General features: G+C 39.7%; 1 protein-coding gene across 1 annotated transcript in view; it reads right to left on the bottom strand.

Moving 5' to 3' along the window:
* Window positions 1-20,700, bottom strand: part of trps1 (trichorhinophalangeal syndrome I) — a 109,132-nt gene that overhangs the window by 14,183 nt on the left and 74,249 nt on the right. The window lies entirely within an intron of this gene.

Genomic DNA, 20,700 nt, shown 5'->3' with positions numbered 1-20,700 from the left:
CCGTGTCCCCTAAAAGCTCTAAAACTTTCATTTTTGTTTTGTTTTCAGACTTTTATGGGTTTGTGCTGCTGTGCCGGCGTTCCATTAAATGGGTTAGAGTGATTGCTATCCTTCAAATTCAAACAGAAGTTATGAGATGTTTTTCAGTGACTTTTTCATGACTCCACTCATAAAATGTTCTAATAAATTATAACTTCATTCTCCAGAATCTGATTTCTGCTCAACATCAAAGCAGTTGGTGGAACCGCACAGTGGCTGAACCCTACAGATGTGGCTTTGAGTCCACTCTGAGAGACTCCTGAAGCCATTAATTTACAGATGTTGTACAAACTGTTTACACTGTATGGTCTTTTTTCAGATAAGCATCAACTGGTTTCTGTAGCAGTATATAGTCCTTTTAATGTATTTTAGTTTTCATCTGTAACCAATAGAAGTCTGCATCTTTAAACACTGGTGGCGTAGATTCACTTGGAATACCTCAACAAGACAAACCCTGTGGCCTCAACTGAGTGGAGAGTATTTAAAAAGGCCCTCAATTCAAAAATAGGATTCAGGTTCATTCTCATCCTTCAGCTTTGAAAAAATATAATTTTTCTACCGAGGAGAAGAAGAACGGAAATTCTCGGAGTGTTGTACCACCTTTTGCTTTAATTTGTGAAAAGCAGACACTTTAGACAAAATGCAGTGCTATTTGTGGCACTTGTTATCCTTTTGTGTGGTTAATTTGAAAAGATATACATAGAGGATCTTGAACGAAAGAGTGGGGTGGGGGGCGGGGTAGAACTTCAACCCCTACGGTGCACAATACATTTTAAAAGAGCGCTCTTCAAAATCGTCTTTCAAAATGAAATTACATTTAATTCATTTAAAAACTCAGTCATGCCTGCTTTTAACAGACACACACACACACACAGAGTGCACTAACATGCCTACACACTTACATCGATACATGCACTGTCTTGCATTAAATCAGCGATTATTTAATCAAGCTAGGAGACTAGCTGGAGGAATTAATTGAATTCTATACCGCCAAGTCCAATATCCCATACACTGAATCAGTCTCTGGCTTTTTTGTCACACACACACACACACACACACACACACACACACACACACACACACACACACACACACACACACACACACACACACACACACACACACACACACACACACACACACACACACACACACACACACACACACACACACACACACACACACACACACACACACACACACACACACACACACACACACACACACACACACACACACACACACACACACACACACACACACACACACAGGAAGACGCAAACCTGTGCAGAAATAGTTTCAGATAAAGATTCATTGGATGAACCCACCAAACACACGAAATAGGAAACATCTGGGACCAATCTAACCAAGACTTCCTCCCCCATAGGTGCTACCAACATCAACTGTTTGTGTGTGTGTTTGTGTAGGTCTGTGTACGTGTTGTGCATAAAGTTACTGGAGTCCATCTGTGTGGTTCGCTCTCAGACTACTGCGTGCATTTAAATGGCCTCTCCTAATAGAATAATTGGGTTTGAGTCGACTGAATTTAGGTTGAGTCGACTGAATTTGTCCTGCTAGTTTACCCTCATTCAACAAGAAGAAACAAAACAAAGAAGGAAAACTAAACTACAACACTATGACTAATGCAAAGCAGATTTAGATTAGTAGAAGTGGAAATCACACACGGCTACATTAGAAGGCTGGTTAAAGATTGTTTGAGGCAGCAGGGACAACAAAGATTAGCAAGAAACAATTGGGACTTAGGGGGATAAATAATTAAGAACTAGAAATGTCCAAAACAGTTGAAAAAACATCAACATTGCATTGGAGGCTGCATTTCCTGCTGATTAGCCTCCTTATATCCTAGAATGATATTACCAGTGAGGCATGGAGACATTAGTACAGCAGCAAATGTCCAAGGAAAAAGTCCTGCCTTTGGTAACGCAGAGACGATGTGCAATGAAACGACTAATTATCCCTTCAGGAATCAGCAAATGTTTAAAATAGGATAATTGGTCACATAATATAACTGAAAAAAAATCAGCTTTTCCACCAAATGTTCAACAATTCGACTGAATGTCCAAGATAGCCACTTTGTAGCTGAGTTATGAAAATGTCACATTGATTTATAATGTTTAAATACGGCAAGTAAACAAATGATAAAAGCACGGCAGATTGTAAGCCAGCAAGGATATTGTTGCTGGATAAAAAAGGGCAGTCTGACTCCTAACACAGCACCTACACCCCGCTAACACCTAGCACGACCTCTGACTCAGTGTGCAACTGCCCCCAGCTCCCCTCCACACATGGCCTGCTGCAGCTCTTATAAACACCCCGCATACTCCCAGCATGAACACATCATTGCAGCACATTCAGCAGCATCTCCTCTCTTTAGAAACCGTGGTGACAGAAGATGGAGAAAATCAACTTTCAGTACCAAATCAAAAAGCTCAGAGATGAGCTTCGGGCACGTTTGAAATCCAAGACTGGTCGGTGTCACTGAGGTTTACTGAATAAACTATGTCCTAAGACTTTTTAAGAAAAAAAAAGAGCAGCAGTCCAGGTCCAGCTGTTTGATAGTAATCTGACTGGATTTAAGACATCGGACTGGATAAAATCTTGAAAACAGGTTGTTCAAAGAAAAATATCTTTAAAATTGGATGGCATTTTGTAATCCAATCTTGGTCTATGCCTTGATAAAAAACCTGGTAAAACCGGTCCAAAAAATGTGGATTACCCTGATCCCAGCAGAAAGCTGGATTCAGAAAAAGATCACGGAAACAAATGTAATGGAACTAGATCAAAGAAAATGTAATTTTCACAACATCACTGATGTTGAAACTCTAGACACTGTATTTCACTTTATGCACTTGATTTCCTGTTTACATGAAGGTTGTGAAAAATAAAGGACTTTGTCCCGATAAAATATTTCACTAAACAGATGTTGATGACAAACACTCAATATTTTATTAAATGTATAAGTATTTAGTATGTGTTCCCATTTAGAGCACTGATCATCTTTATAAGTGTACATCCAGTTTTTCATTGACAAACAGAGAAAATGATCTAATTTTGATAAACAGCCTTGATGCATGCGGACCTGGCATGCATGGACGTTGAGACTACATATGTGTGTTTGTAAGTGTATGTGCTTGTTGTACTGTTCTGGTTTGTGTGTGTTTATGTGCAGTAATGTGAATTCATGTTGGTCTTTACTATGTATTTGTATCTAGACCGCTGTTACCTGGCTCTGTGTTTATCAAGCAACAGATTCTATAATACCAAAACTTATCATTTTGATAAGATAACACCAGATATACTGGGATTGTATTTTCTTCCTCCTGTAATAGAAGTCTTACTGATTCAACCTTGGACTTTCTTTGTGCAGTGATAGGGCGAGTGATACACTGTGAGAAAGGGAAAATAGGGCTCTCAGTGCGACACATTTTCTCTTTATCACTTACCTGAAACAGAAACTAATCAGCACCTATTTTAATATCAAAACTTCAGCATATTGGTGTCACTATCTGAAAAGGATAGCTAACTGAAAAGACCTTAAAATGACTGATCTAGAGCAGTGGTTCCTTACCTGAAAGTCCTACCCAAATAGAAACATTAAGATAAATCTGAGGGCTCTCCAAAACAGTAAAAAGAAAAAAACTCAACATATTTCATGCTTTCTACCAATATTTCTCTATTTTACATTCTTTTTTATACTTATACTACTGCAATCTCTGAATCGGTTTATAAGTCACCTGAGAAGAGAATATAACCACTATGTTTTAAACTAATGTCAAACTAAGGGCATAACCTGCAATGAGAGGTTCAAGTCTACAAGCTAAGAAGTTTAAGCTTTACTCATCCATTACATGTGAAAGTCAATACAGTATTAACAGGAATTAAGCTCAAGTCTCATTATAAAGAAAAAAAAAAGATTTGCCCTGCTCCGCTATAATTGACAACGTACATGTCTGTAATCTAGTCCAATATAATAAAGGTCTTTTTTGTAGTAATAGCTTAAATGTGCATTTTTCTTATCTATGTTTATAGTCCCTCCTTACAAATCTTGTTATGTGTTTGTGTCAAAAAAAACAGTGACCCACTTCACACTGAAGGGTGCACCATGTCTGTGTATGTAGGCTATATGTGAATGTGTGTGCTTGTGTGAAAGAGAGTGGGGCATCTTAATGGGAAGTCCATGTGCACTAGGTTGACATTATGACATCAACACACATCGCTGAAACATGTCATGCACACACACACAGACAATGTACAAATAATGCAATATGGAAACCAGGACACTGAAATCTAAACACACCCCATTGCCCAAAGGTAAAGAAAGAGACACAGAGAGAGAGAGAGAGAGAGAGAGAGAGAGAGAGAGAGAGAGAGAGAGTTATTATTATGATACCCGCCCTTAATACCTGAAGTCTTATCCAGTGGTATTAAGTATATTATTAACTGTCTTAGAGTGCATTTTATTGTTTATCTGAGAATAGTTCAGTGGGCTGATTCCCACACAACACAGACCCTCATGTCCTATTTAGGCGCTGGTGGGCAGGAAATGGATCATGGGAGTGAAATTTTAAAAAAGAGACGACAGCCTAGTCTACATCAAATACAATTAAAAAGTCTTCATGAAAATATACACTATGTTATTCTAATACGAATGGATACAAATTGTGAATGCATTGTGAAATACTACGCTCATCGTCAGTCACCCATCAGAATAAAGGAGAGGTAAAGGAGAAAGCTTAGTGTTTGATTCCTGATATTTTAAATGTCATGCATTCTTTATTATGAATTGACGGCCTCTACCAGAGGTATTATTGCGTGATTGTTTTTTCACTTTTACAGCGACTGATCTGAGGAAGTACTATTAAGAGCAAAGTTTGTTATAGAAAAATCAAATCCACCAACTTCACTAAAATAACTACTGAAATAATGACTGTGAAGTTTAAGTGAATACCTACAAGAAACAGTTAAAAGGAAGGCAGACAATGGGCTGAATGATCAAAAGATCAATGATTAAAGCTATATTACATTTGGAGGAACTGTAGGCCATTCTTTAAGTTCCTGCTCATAGAAAATCTTTAAAATCTTTCAAATAACGGCAAGTGTTAGATTTGGAACTTGCAAATGACAAGATTTCAGTTTCCTTTCTGTTTGCATGTCTACAAGCGTCATCAACATAACATTGTCTTCTCTTAGACTCCCAGTTTTAACAAATGGGTAGTGTATAAAATGGCTAATTTCTATGTTCACTGAGAAACACTGACTCACTTGTACCATCGTGCTCTAGTGACCACAGATACAGAGCTGTGTCATAACGGTTAAACAAAGATTTAATATGCATGCATGAATACAAATAAGACATCGAAACTTAAAACTGCCCTGACAGGAAATTAATTGCGTTTTGTACATCATTAAAAATCACATCAAATACGACACAAACATGCACAAACACTCCTCGTCGACTCTGACGTGATTACAGTCTGCTTCCTTATTTCCTAAATCTCTATTGTGAACTGAGGGTAACAGCTGCATCCCTAAATGCTTGTAATTGTACTCGTTTAAACAAGGTAAAGATGTGCATGAACACACACTCACGATGGAAGTACATCTTAATTGCTGAATTGCTTTGGACAGGAAAGATTTCCCTGCTTGAAGAAAAAGAAATACTGCAAAAAAGTGGTTAGGAATGGAGGAAGATGTTAACGAAAGATTTAGGAAAAGGATGAGATGAGACGGAAAGAGAAGGAGAAGTGTAATTTGAACAAAACTGCATAATATATGGCACTTTAGCACATTACCCCTCTAAATGACCTCACACACACACCACACACTCCGCCTTGCCAAATGACTTTATCTCCCCAATTAGCCCCAGTGGTAAAGAGTGAGGAGGAGAGACGAAGGGGAGGCTGGGGTTGAGGAAGAAGGGAGCGATGGAATATTGAATCCAGAAGTAGGGAAGGAATTTTTCTCTCCATTTGTTTTCTATTTTAAATTCAACATGGGATTTGAGGGGCTTTTCCTCTTCTTCTCTTTTTCATAGGTTTTAATTGATGTTGCTATGCAGATGATAAATGACTGTACTGTTACTTTCACTCACCTTCTGACCTGCCTGTTTTTTTCTGTTTGCTATGAAAACACAAATTGACAAGAGAAGAAAGTGCATCATCCATGGCTTTCAAATAAAAAAGGAAAGTAGAGAGAGAGAGAGAGAGAGAGGGGGGTGGGGTGGAGTTGGAGGTTTCATTTCTTCAGTAAAGTGGACGATTTTCAGAGTCTATCTCTGCTTCAGTCAGGTGGCAAATGATGTATTTTTCTTGTTGTATGTGAGCATGTGCATGGGCCTGTGTCGGAGTCAGAGGTCATGGTTGTGGGAAATGAGCAACACTGAGTGGGCACAGAGGTCAAGGTGAGCATTATGCCGAGGAAGACTTAGAAACACACACACACACACACACACACACACACACACACACACAGAAGGGAGAGTGTCCTGGACAGTTCATGTGGTGCTGAATTCAGTCCTGCACACAGCCTTTAAAGCATAGGAAATGAAATATAACAACATTTTTCATCTAACAATCGGGTTACCCTCACTTCATGACAAACTTTGACATATAAAATAAGGATTTATTATTGTTTCAAACACAATTGTAATATTTTTTTCCTAATCAAAAGATTTGGCCACAAAAGCTAGGACACTAAAGTTGTATCCCTTTAAAAAGAAAAGTTCAAATATGTAAAAAAAAAAAAAAAAAAAAAGGTTGATGATGAAATACTCAAGAGAGTGAGCTCATTTGAAATGAGCAGTTTAGTCATTTTAAAGTTCAGCATCAAACTGAATGCCAAAGGACCAATGGTAAGTCAAGCCAGCTCAGAAAGGCCCACTCACTGAAAAGCAGAAGCCATATTGGACAACTTCCAAACACAAAGAAACTATGATTCCACAGCATAATGAAAAGAGATACCAGTTTTTGCTTAAAAGAAGAATATGTCTACTATATTTATTCAGCAGCAGAAGCAATTCACACCAAGAGCACCAGTGCCAGTGACAAAGAGTGCCTGAAATTAATGAAATACTGTGACCTTTAGCCATCATTACTGTGGGACGGACACTGTAGCATTTTGTTATATGACTGCGCACAAGCGTCAGTAACCCTACAGAACGCTGTGGAGTGCTGTTGACTGTGTGCCGACAATGTCCCTGAGCGGTTTCAATGATGGATGAGTCCGTTTGTGGAGTAGGTGTTGCTTTGTATGATCCACCAGGTTCAGGTATGCGAGTGAACAAACAAGGAAATTGAATAGCAATATATCGTCATGTGAAGTTGTCAGGATAAGCCTGTATCATATACTGAAGCGAGCTGGAGACCACAGGACACACGTTTAGGAGAGAAAAGACAGACACTCCCTGAAAAGCAAAAAGGATCTTTAGGTTGTTTATGATGCAACTGTAACATTGTAACAGTTTTATAAGAACTCCTGAACTGGCCTTTCCTTTCAAACCTCATGCACAATCATCTTCTTACATACAAGCTTGTTTTCTATATATCTGTGTATTTAAACCTTTGAGCCATTTTCTTTGCAGCTTTCTGTGCTCTTGGTCTGTGTCACTGCTGAGGCTTCAGCGATGCTAAGTGGTGCGACCAGCCAGGGGCCCATTTGACATTTTCCACTTTGACAGGCCCTCAGGGTGGAGTTAGAGCCTAAAACATCAATATCTGAATTACTCTAACCCCTTCTCCAGCCTGTCCTCCCTTCATCCCTCTCTCTTTCACAAAGTCCTTTTGCTGCATTGGGGCCACACACACATCAGGCAAGCTAGCAAAAAGACACACACACACACACACACACACACACACACACACACACACACACACACACACACACACACACACACACACACACACACACACACACACACACACACACACACACACACACACACACACACACACACACACACACACACACACACACACACACACACACACACACACACACACACACACACACACACACACACACACACACACACACACACACACACGAAAAGACACACACACATTTAAAGCGTTGATAGCCATGCTCTAGCTGTCAAGAGGAACTGGACAGATCAGCTTCCCTCCAAGGAGTGCGCCTGTGTGTGTGTGTGTGTGTGTGTGTGTGTGTGTGTGTGTGTGTGTGTGTGTGTGTGTGTGTGTGTGTGTGTGTGTGTGTGTGTGTGTGTGTGTGTGTGACTTTATGTGTAATCGATGTCTCATCTTTGTTCCATTTGCCTCAGACAGCACCATGTATGATAACCCTCACGTTATCAGACAGAGAGGGAGAAAAAGGCTTCTCAGGGAATATCACTTGACGTCCTATATGTTGAGAGTTCTCATATTAAACTTCACACAGCCCTGCATCCACTGAGAAAAAAGGGTAAAAAAAGGTGTCCTTTCAGGACCTCAAAAACCAGCTGTCACTTTATCTGAGGCTTTAATTGGGAAAAAAAGCGGGATGTCTTTCCACACCTGGCACACTGCCCTGCCTCAGAGACAGATCTATCAACAGGTTTGAAACCTGAACAAGCTCTGCCCTCAAACCTTCATCAGGCAGGGTGCTAACGCTAGAGTCGAGGCCAGAGCTAGAATCCTGAGCTGAATGAAGGTCCATTTTTCATACCTGAACATATCTCATCCCATAGCAGTAGTGTCGATTCATTGCCTAATCTAAAGTGGATTAAAACGCCAATACAAATCTATTTCATGCCATTTTTCATGTGTTGTGCCTTTTAAAGTTATTTAAGGCATATTTTCTCCGAGAGCATTTTCTTAGGCAACAAGTGGGACATATTAACTGCAATACTTCATGAATTCTGACTACACTGTGTTGGCTTTTGACTTGAACTGACAATACTGTATTATATGGAGTGTCAAACTGGTGCTGTTATGTACAGAGAAATTGGTCGATATACAAAATAAACCATTGTGATTACTGAAAGGCTTAAACACATTCGTGAGACAAATAACTGGTTTTAAGAAAACCATAAATCATAAATTGCGCTATCGCCGAAATAACAGTTAGTCAGTTTGTTAGTCAAATAGTTGCGATTATGTGGGTCAATACTCATTTATCTCAAGCACCAAAAACCCCAGCTGCTTGGTTTCTTCTAGGAAGGATGAAGAAAAAAAAGAAAGAAAAACAACAAACGGAGTAAAATTTATTGAATTCATAAAAACCAATAACAAAAAAGTCCTTGTAATAGAAACAGTGGTTGGGGAGGACTACAAAGCAGACTTTTTCATTTTCAGTGAGAAATGGAACTGGGTCAGTCAAGGACAAGGATTCTCAATTTTTCTCTCTGTCTATCTCTTCTTCTGTGCCCCCCCCCCCCCCCCCCTCGCAGAAAGCAATCTGTCCGAGAAAGGAGCAGAAAGAGGGAGATGCAGAGAGAGAACGAGAGAACAAGAAGGAAACTGAGAGAGGGAACAAATGACTCCTCGCGAATAAGACTTTGTACTAACAGCTTAATATTATCCACCATACCCAAATACACACTCGCATCATTCATGCAGATAGAGCCTGAGGGCTGACTTCTTCTGCTCACATAGCTACACACACACACACACTCTCTCATAATGAGACACACACACAGACACGCTTACACTCACTAAAGACACGATGTGGAGACCTTCAAAGTGATAGTTAGCACCTAGTCATTACAGAGAGAAAGAAAGAAAAAGAGAGAGGGAAAGGAGGAGAAAGAGGGCAATCAAGGTAAAAAGAGAGGCGAGGAAAAAGGGGTGATGCGTCCACAGCGCAGGTGTTCCTCTTTTGTTTTCCTTTCATTATTTTATCTCCTGCTATATCTTCTCTCTCATCTCTCTGCAGCGAGAAAACAAATAAAAAACAATAGAGACACTCCAGGTTGGAGAGGAGTAAACAGAAGGGAGTGGAGGGGAGAGATACTGATCATTTCCAACAGCAGCTGTGTCGTAGAAGGCAGAGGAAGTAATATTAAATGTTACAGCCTCCCCAAATATGTTTTACTGCAGCCGAGACCCCAAACATTTGGCCAGTTGGACTGCTTGTCCTCTTGCTTATGGTGTCATAAGTGCAGAACTGAATTGACAGACTGCATCAGACAAGCCATGGAGGGAAGAAAACACACACATACACTCACACACGCCTGGTTCCTCCTCCCTGTTCATACACACATTGTCTTCAAATGGGGTATTAGTTTTATAAATGTGTGCAGGCAGACACAGCTCACTGCTCCCTCTAGTGGCTAGAGACGTCATGGAGCGATGCACTGTCATAGAAGAAGAGTGCTCTCCTCCCACGCAGTTCAGCAGACTTTATAAAAAGGCACTTAGGGGGAAATGTCTGATAAGCAAAGGAAGTCCTTCTGATTTAATTTATCAATTGCAAACTGCAAATATGCCTCAATAATTATTTCAAAATGTAAGTCTTTAAAGTGACAAACTTATATTAAATGAACCTGCTTTTGTTAACAACATGGTCACCAGGATCTAAACCGTTACGTGTATAAGGTGTTTTTGAGGGATTATTTCCTGGCAGAGACTTTCCATTTCTTCCTGTGTGTGTCAGGTGATTGACAGTAAGCAGAGTGGGGAGCTGTGGAAAGTAAAGACTCGGCAGAAACTGAAACAAAACCACATTCAGGCTCCATGTGATGGCTTATTAGTCATAGCAAACCATTTTCTTTTTTCATAGTGAATGTCAATGCAGGCAACAAGAGAGCCTCTTGTTAAAGTATGAAAATTAACTGTCATAACTCGAGCTGTGCAGATATCAGCAGAAAAGGATACAGAGAAGAGAGCAATAGCCTGTGTATGAAATCACAAAACATTCAGAAATCCTCTTTGAAATTACCTATTTGTAAAGAAACAACCTTTTTTTTTAACCTTTTGCACAACCAGTCGATTTTGTAAAGGAATAATTGCTTTCAAAACCACTATAGGAGCATCTGTCACAAGCTGAGCTTATATCAATGACTCATTTCTAAATCAAACTGCTCAGCTCTCTATGGCACAGACTGTAATCTGTCCTCTGTTACAGAGCCACATTATAAAGTACAGTGGACTATTGATTCCAGATCACCGCCAGGTATCTTAAATCTACCAGCACAGATGAGCAAACAGAGCAGGAGCTGGACATCATGGACACAGATGGAGTGAAGAGCGGGTAAATATATAATGGAACAAATTACACCGCACTAAACTGACTCATGAGTTTGCTCATGCAGTGTGTGTGTGTGTGTGTGTGTGTGTGTGTGTGTGTGTGTGTGTGTGTGTGTGTGTGTGTGTGTGTGTGTGTGTGTGTGTGTGTGTGTGTGTGTGTGTGTGTGTGTGTGTGTGTGTGTCTCGGTTCTCCATCAGCTTGGTTATAAAGTGTTAAGACCAAGACAGGAAGCAACACACGTGCACACACCCAGTAACAAACCTTTTCTCCCACACACACAAATACACACAGTGAGCAAGAATGTTATGACAATAACTCTGAGTTTTACAGCCCACTGTAGCTGCACATCTGGATAGCATCAGGACACACAGGCACAGGCACAGACAAAGACACACACACTCAAACAAAAGCAGAGTAAGCGAGAAGATGATGTCGAAGAAGAGGGATGGCCAAAAGAGAGACTTGTGCACTGCCAAGAAAAAGGCAACAATCTTGTTTTACTCCCTCCCTCCCTCCCTCGATCCATTTTTACCCCTCTTTCTATCAATTTCCTCCTCATTCTCCCTCTCTTTCCTTCCTTCTGTTCTCTCTGTCTCTCCTCTAATCCTCCAAGACAGAGACACAGAACACAAATCTCCCAGTTGGCAGAGGAAGAACAGCATGTTTCTACTGAGAGAGAGAGAGAGAGAAGAAGAGAGACAAAGAGAGAGAGCGAGAAAGAGAGATTGACTGTTGAACACCAGTTGAAGTGATTTATGAGGTTGGAATCTGTCCTGGAACATATGTAGACACTCCTTGTCTTTCGGTCGTTCTTTCTAGCACAATCACACACAAACACACAAGGATCACACTCGTTACCCAAACTGAGTGTGTGGAGCAAGCTGCAGGTTGTTAGTTGGTGTACAGTAGACAGATACACATTGCGCAGTCACACACTACATCCTCTGTAAGCTTCAGCCACACACACACACACACACACACACACACACACACACACCCACACACACAGAGAATACTGGCAGACTAAGGCAGTTACTGACAGCTCCTCTGGGGAGCCACATTTCTAAATCATTTGAGTCACGATCCAAAATAGTTTACAAGACAAGCATCCAACCTCAAATTATCCTAATGAAAAAAAAAAAAAACAACCAAGACAAAAGAATACCCGCCCTTTTTAAAAACCCCACAAAAACATGACTAATCTGAATCTTTTGGGATTCACATTTTGATTTATTTTACTTTGATCATCTTTGTTTTTTTGTTGTTACACAGGGACCACACTGACTCAAACTCCTCTGCAAAGTTTCTTTTTCACTAAGTTGCAACAGCATTTGGTTTCTGCTCATACATACTGCATGCTTATGAAATAATAAATTCAAGAAGTGTCATTCAATGTTAAAGCTTCAGCTAGATTTTAACTTATAAAGCAAAAAAAATCTGCCAGTCCCTATGTCTTGATTCAGCATGACACATATCCCCAAAACAAATCATACCACATCATAATGTTTGAATGTTTAATATCTATCAAAATATAATGCTTTATCTTGAGATTACTTACTGACAATGTTTTTATAAACTTTTTTGCTATGCATCACTTATACCCCAAACCTATGCTAAGAAACTAGCTATGAACTGTATGTTTTAAAATCTTCACCATAGGAAATACATTTGTTACTTTCTGAAACTATCCATTTCAGCTGCAGCCTGATGTTTACTAAATTAAAAGTGCATAAAAACATGGATTAATGTACAGTGGGCGTCTGTGTACTGGTGTTGACCTTTTGAGGCTGCACTGTACAGCAGGAGAACCCCCTTGAATATAAAGTGTCTCTCAGTCAGACCTATATGCACTCAACACCTCGACCTAAGTCTGACCATATGTGAGGAAGCACTGCAGGAATAACCAATAGAGACTGTGTGTGTGTGTGTGTGTGTGTGTGTGTGTGTGTGTGTGTGTGTGTGTGTGTGTGTGTGTGTGTACACGCACATGTGTTCATTCTTTATAGTAGTTTGGAAGTTTTGCTCCAGCTTCTTAAATGTGAGGAGTTATATATTTTCTCTTAGTGTGCTTTATGTTTACTTATTATCATTTGACTTTTAGAATGTAGTGAGCAGCTTATTTGACAGGGTCCATGCACAACACAAATGTTGGGCCACAGTTAGCAATGTAGCTATGTTCTCCCTTGGCAGGAAGATTTACAAAACATAAACAACTTACATGTATTTAATGGACGATAGTGGGATGGTACATGTAGGCTACTTTGAATATTTCAATGTTTTGGGGCTGTTGGTTGCCAAAGTCCAACACACAAACAGTTTTGATGTTTTTGTTGAGAACACAAATAATGAAAAACTTTGCTACGGGCTGCTTGAAACTAATTACAAACAACAGATAACAAACATTTGCCGACATTACCTATTCTTGGTTAGAGTTCTTTTTTTTACCAACTAATGACTGTGACATATAATGATGTCATTTTTAGGCATCTTATCTCATTAAACGTAACAAGGGAGATTTCTTTCAAAGGTTATCAAACAGGAAAAGATTAGTAATCTCAATTTTCAGGAGAAATATTGTGGAAGCTTTTTTTTTAATAGAAAATCAGCTGTAATTATTAGAGAAGCAGCGAGGCAGAGAACGTTATAGGAAGGAGAGGAAAAGAAAGAGAGAACAGGGGAGAGGGAGGCCCTAAAGAGGAAAGAAATGCAGAAACATTAGTTTCCATCTCATAAAAATGAATAAATAGAGGGACTATGAGAAGACAGGGAAAAGGGAGAGAATGAAATTGAGAATGAGATCAACAAACAGAGGCAGTAATTTCTGTTTTGTGCTGATGTGTGAGAATTAGTTGATTCTGTAATCTAACTTTGTCTCTTTTGCTTCCCTTTCTCTCTCCCTCACGATCAGTCTCGCTCCCTCGTTCCCATAGTAATCATTCAAACCTGATTGCTCTGATCCCTCTATTCTATTTGTCATTAAATACAAGACACACACACACACACACACACACACACACACACACACACACACACACACACACACACCAAGAGACACACACACACACCAAGAGACAGAAACAAATGCCATTTAATCAAATCGTATAAATAAATAAAAGCTTTTTTATTTCCCATAAGTCCATCTGGTCGCCTGCTTCTCACCACACGCACACACAGCCTTCATCTGCTGGTCAATAAAGCATGCACACACACACACACACACACACAAGCTCTAACTCCAAGGCACGGATGACCACACACATTGGCCGGTGAATCTAAATGTAGATGAGTTCAGTCTGCTAGAACAACTGGCGGCAAGAAGAAACCTTTATCAAGCTAAATCTATTTGTTTTCCCTTATTTCACACACCGCGGTTGACCATCCCTTCAATCGGTTGAACAAAAATTTTATCGACACGTGTTTCGATCGATTTCACAGCGCTCTGCAATTTAGTTGAAATGTGACTACAGTTCTGAGCCCGTGTTTCAGTGCCACACTTTAGTCCAACTGCAGGGAATGAAAATAGAGCTCAACTATGGGCACCACATAAACACCGAGCAGAGAAAGAAAGCATTTCATACATTTATTTTATTCTTCTTTGATGGATTATACCTTTTCAAGCAAAGTCTCTGTTATTTCTTTCTTTTCTTTCGTGTAAGGAACTGAACGATAATTTGAAGTTTGATGCAACACAGAGAGTAAAATGTGTGTACATGTTGAAGTCACCTGCATTTTTATTTTTCTCTAGCAGACTAAACTCATATCGGTGGTTAACCAGAAGCAGACATAGTGACGGCACTGTTTCTTTTTCAGATCCGTCTCACGCTTACATTTTAACTGACACAAATGGGCTTTCAGACTGTTTTGACTGAAGATGAGTTATAGGTACTAAGAAGCAACTGGGAATCATCACAAGCTGAAAAACACATTTGATGTGAAAATGACGGCTACATTTGAAATATAATTGTCATGAACAACATCATCCCATTGTTCTTTGTAATTACTCTAATACGTTAAATTATTGTTTCTTTTGTTCACTGTTCATGAACAACTGGATTCACATTTCTTACACTTCTATTTTCTTTAACAAGAAGAGCAAAATACAGAATCATTTTTTTGCGGTTGACCTATTCAAAAGCAGATCCCGACCGATGGATTCCTTCAGTGTTCGCCATTGCAGAGGTTTCTTAGGAGAGCTGAATTATCAGCAAAGGGCTGCTCACTCCAAAACTAACTGACTTGATTTAATTACAGTAAAACTGCTGAGCACACTGAAAAAAGCAGATCAACGTTCTAAAAATCAGTGTCTCTGAGGTGCTTTTGGGCAGACAGAGCGTTAGCCTGAATATCTGTGTGTCCGACATTCCAAAGGTTTGATTAATACTGAGGGGAATAATGGAAAAATTCTGTCAATCACTGTCTCCAAAACACACACACAACACACACACAACACACATACTCACAGACACACACTCCTCCCCTCTCTCTCTCTCTCTGAATGAATCGTTCCTTGTCTCTGAACTGATGGAGCGATAAAGTTGGTTTAAACAGCCGTAGACACACCGGCACACACTGCTGAGGCAGGAACATGTGTTTTACATCAGGAGCTCCCAGCTATACAAGAGCTAATGTTACCATCTGTATGCACGTGTGTGTGTGTGTGTGTGTGAGTGTGTGTGTGCGCATGTGAGTCTGAACAGGAGTGCAACATGTCTTTGCAATCTCCTATCAGCTTTTAATCTCCATTCAGCAGAGAGGGGGAAACAGAGAGAGAGAGAGAGAGAGAGAGAGAGAGAGAGCGAGAGAGAGAGAGAGAGAATAGGCTCTCTGAGAGAGAAAGTGATAACCACTGTGTGGAGGGGACATAGAATGTCCCCCTATCTCTCCCTCCTCCCATGATTCATTAGTTTCTTTAGGCTCCTTTGCCTTTTTCTTGCCTCAAGGGAAGCAGGAAATGTCTAACTTGCTTGTGTGTCGATGTGTGTGTGTGCAATTTCATTTTTATTGTCTAAATACTTTGGGAGTTGACGGTTTTCAATCTGGCTTCTTAGGTTACTTAGGAGGAGTGCATTTGCTAGCAGCAACGTCAACATTCATTCTTCACTTAGTGCTTGCTGGGGACTCAACAGTTATTATTTAGCTTGGAAAGGTTGACTTGCTGACTTTGTTTGGACCTTCCTCAGTGATGCTACCGTCTAATTTGCAGCGTTGCAGCCTCTGTGACGTCTGTGTTTGTTTTACATTTTTATTGAAGAGTTGTCTGTCCAAGAAAAATAGCACATGGACGGTAGGGTGAAAAGAAAGAAGTAGACTGAAATGGTGGAGAACACTGATATGGATCACCACATAATCCTGTCGCCAATAACAATCCGTGTCATCACATTCGAAATTTGAGACACCCAAACAAATCAAAAGAACACACACACCAAGTTTGTTGAAGTGCATGCACATTTAAACATTAAAAAGAACTGCCCGATGATTCACCAAAAGTTTTTCCGTAGCATTTGGACCTTAAACTAGATCACAACTTATTACTCAGACCAGAAAATGTGATTTGTACCTGATTATGGAGCCTGTACAGTTTGGGTTTCAACTAAAGAGTAACAGGTGTAAAAGGCTGCTGGGGATTAATACGGTTTAAACAGATTGGAAGGACTAAAGAGGGGATTTAGGGAACTCAGCTTCAAGGAGGCCCATTCTTCTTGTTCATGTCTACAATCCTTTGGCAGTATTTTTCAGTGGATAACTCAAGCCTTATCTGAGACTATGGTCTGATAGTTTAAGCTATAATCAAAATATGGTTGATAAATGTAGAACTATAATATTTATTTTGTCTCAATTTAACTGAAGTCATTTTGCAAAGTTTACATTCATGACTGTCTCTTTGAAAAAACGTTTTCACTAATGATTAAACTGACCTTAAATTCTTTAAGACCTTCAGAGGTTACTTTTTTTTTTTTTACAGAAAACATACAAATACGTTTTTGTGAAGAGTTGGAATGCATGGAACAACCATTACAAAGTGAAGAAATGATGGACTTATCTAGTTTTATTTTGAGTCGTTTCAAATGACTTAATCTTTATTAGATGCTATTTAATCTAACACACTTAAAGGAAGAATATGCTATTTTTCACACTTAAATGTATCAGAAATCAAGTATATCCTCTGAAAATAACTCTGAGAGTCATGACTGTCTACAATGAGTGAAACACCCGAGTCCCACTGTCTGTGATGCTTTCCTAGCTTTCCTAGCTTTCCGAGCCGTATCTTCAGTTTGTTTACATCGACGAGACGGCCGGCCGTCTCCTCCCCTCACATATAAAAGTTGTTTAATTGAGGGACTAGAGAAAAGAAGAATAACATACTGTACTCACTGCTTAACTGTGTTTCTAGATCACGGTCCATTCGTGTAAATTTACATGTGTGAAGATATGAGAAAAATAAAGAGCGCTAGCATTAGCATGCTAACACAACAATGCAGCGCGAGTTGTTTTGGTTTCATGCTGGTGCTCAAGGACGACATCTGCTGGATCAAAAAGTTGTATATTCTTCCTTTGAATTAAATAATAATAATAAGCTACAAGTCATAGAAATTAAATAGAAACACTGTACCCTACATGACAAATAGTACTTTTTTATACTGCCAGTGCCACCCTATTGTTGAAGCAAAAAATGGGAAAAAAGGAAAAAATGGATGTAGACAAGTCTAATAGTACAAATAGTGTAGAGAAACACAAAATACAGACAACAGACCATATAGGCTACAGGCAGAGAATTAGCAATCCGTGTCTACAGGTAGAATCTGAATGGAGTGGATAACAGTTTTGACTATTTTATTCCTGAATCCGGAGGTCACACTTTTAGACACTGTTACCTTGTAGCAGAGGATTGTGTGTGTAGGCGTGTAAACTACCTTTGTTCACGAATACGGTGGAAAAACAGGAAGGTAAGAAAAGCCCAACAGTAACTGAGTAAACTTGGAAAGTCGACAGGTCAGGAAAACTCCTTCACAGTATTTCAACATTATGCATCACAACATTATTCTGTTTTAGAGGTGCTGGAGGCAGATGTGAGTTACTGCTAACTGCAGCTTACTGCAGAAACACTGATTTTGAACACCGGCCAAGTCTCTGTGTTATTGAATGTGTGTCTGTGTGTGTGTGTGTGTGTGTGTGTGTGTTCGTGCACACTTTCAGACCTTATTAGGTTGTACTTGTGGTGATGCTTAACCCCACTCAGAGCTTGGCAGCTGCTCCCTTTTCTCTCTCTGTCTACTTTTATTTCTCTCTACCCAGTTCTCCCTGGGTCTTCTCTCTCTCTCTCTCTCTCGTCTTCCTGTCTTTGTCTCTCTCCCTGCTCTGTCTGTCCCTCTCACTCTAGCTCTCGTCTCTTTGGTGCTCTCTTTTTTCTTTTTTAGCTCTTCCACAGTCTAGCGCTTTCTCTCTCTTTCTCTCTCTCTCTCTTGGTGGTCTTGGGGTAATGTAAAACTTGTTTCCTGGTTGATCTGCAAATCAGGGGCTTTAAATAATGGTGATCCCTAACATATGTCCATGTGTTTGCAAGGTGTGTTTATGTTTGCAGGCTTAATGCTTATTCTTACATCTTTTATTGGATGATTCTAATCACTGCATACAGCACAACACATATTTGCTTGCCAAGTCAAGCCTTTTTTTTATTAAGTGTTGCTTTATATGTAGTAAATCTAATAAAGTTTGAACCATGATGCAACTTCAGTCAGTGACTTGAGGTACCCTGTAGAGTTTTTGACCACTGGTAGCGCTGTCGAGCAGTTTTTGTTTTACAAGTGGGTTCTTTTTCGTTTTGTTTGTATTGTAGTGTGCACATTCAAATCTTGTGTTTGATTTTGCACAACTCGGTACACAAACAGTTGGTAGAATTAATTTTTCCAACAAACTTAAAAATGCCAAAGTGTTGAAACAAACACTTTTGTAAACATTATAACATTTGGAAGGTGGATTTTTTTTTCTATTAAAATAGAAAGTGACTCATTGTTTTATTTACCCTCAACGGCACCAAGTGTCAATTTTTTAATTGTTTTTATGTAAATTTCCTCAGGGGACTTATTTATGAAGGATAATGCCACTTCATTACAATTCTGTCTTGTTTTTCCATGCAGGTTCTGCAACTGCAGTGTGGATGATACCCAGTGCTCATTAAAGTCATTTTCTGATTAGAAAACTATGAAAAAGGGCATAAAAAAGGGAGGGGAAGGAACAGGAGCAGTAAAACAGGTTATGAACAAAGAGTTTAACCGCTTTACAGATTAACTGAACTCCCTCTTATGAAGGTAAAACTTCCTGTGAATGTGTCTTGAAAATTTGGCAACACTTATTTCCAAGGAAAACGGTCTTAGTGCAGCTAGTGAAGTGGGCCAAAATTGAAGTCGAATATCTACAAACTATGATGGATGGAATGAAATGTATAGGTTTAGCTAACCTCAGGCCTTTCTTTAAATTGTACGATCATCGGACTGCTCAGGTTTCTCGAGTTCCACATTCGACGATCTCAGAAATAAACCAAATAAGATGTTGCAGTGTTTTATGCATATATATTGTTTAAAGAGGATCAGGCAGATTTGACAGGAGATGAAAGACACTCCACATTTCCACTTCCATTTTTCTGTCAGCCTCTTTATTTACGGTCGGCCTGCTTCACAAGTTTCTTGGTAGCGACACACATTAAAGCTGTGAGTCTCAGGTCTGTGGCTGTGAGAGAAAGAGTTGTTCTTAATCAGCGAGCTGTGTTAGATCAAAGGAATAACATGGATTTACTTTCAGAGGATTTTCTCTCTAAATGGGTTCAGTTATCTCGATGACCTGAGCCCAACATGCAGGAAGAAAAGTGCGACTGAAAGTGGATCCTATCAGACGTGGCTTACTTTACGCGAGAACATCCCATGACAGAATGTTGGATCCAAAAAATGGATCCAACATTTCAAAGACGAGAGGAGATAACAGTGTTGTAATTGTGTTGATCTCGTGGACACATGAGGCCAGTTGCTAAGTTTCCTCTAGTGGGAAATAAACATACAATAGATACAAGAAGAATAAATAAACAAAGAGTGAGTGTGAGAAATCATGAAATGTCCTTTTAAAAGTTGTCATTTCATGTTGAAAATTCACAAGAGACAAATGAAAATCCTAAAGGATATCTGAGCATAGCAGTAGTTTCAAAGTGACACACACACACACGCGCACACACACACACACAAACACACGCGCGCACACACACACACACACACACACACACACACACACACACACTGGGGCATTCATGCACACGCCCATTGTTTGGCTGCACCTGGTCTATTAAAGAACAGGATAGATGGGACTCAGGGACCTGACAATACGACTATATGTGTGTGTGTGTGTGTGTGTGTGTGTGTGTGTGTACCTCAGAACATCTGCAGCAATGACGCACCATCAAGCAACAGCGCAAGT

The sequence above is a fragment of the Labrus bergylta genome, chromosome 19 (genome assembly GCF_963930695.1).
Source record: "Labrus bergylta chromosome 19, fLabBer1.1, whole genome shotgun sequence".
NCBI lineage: Eukaryota > Metazoa > Chordata > Actinopteri > Labriformes > Labridae > Labrus > Labrus bergylta.
The sequence above is the reverse complement of the archived record's forward strand: the minus strand, read 5'-3'. Positions and strand labels throughout refer to the sequence as shown.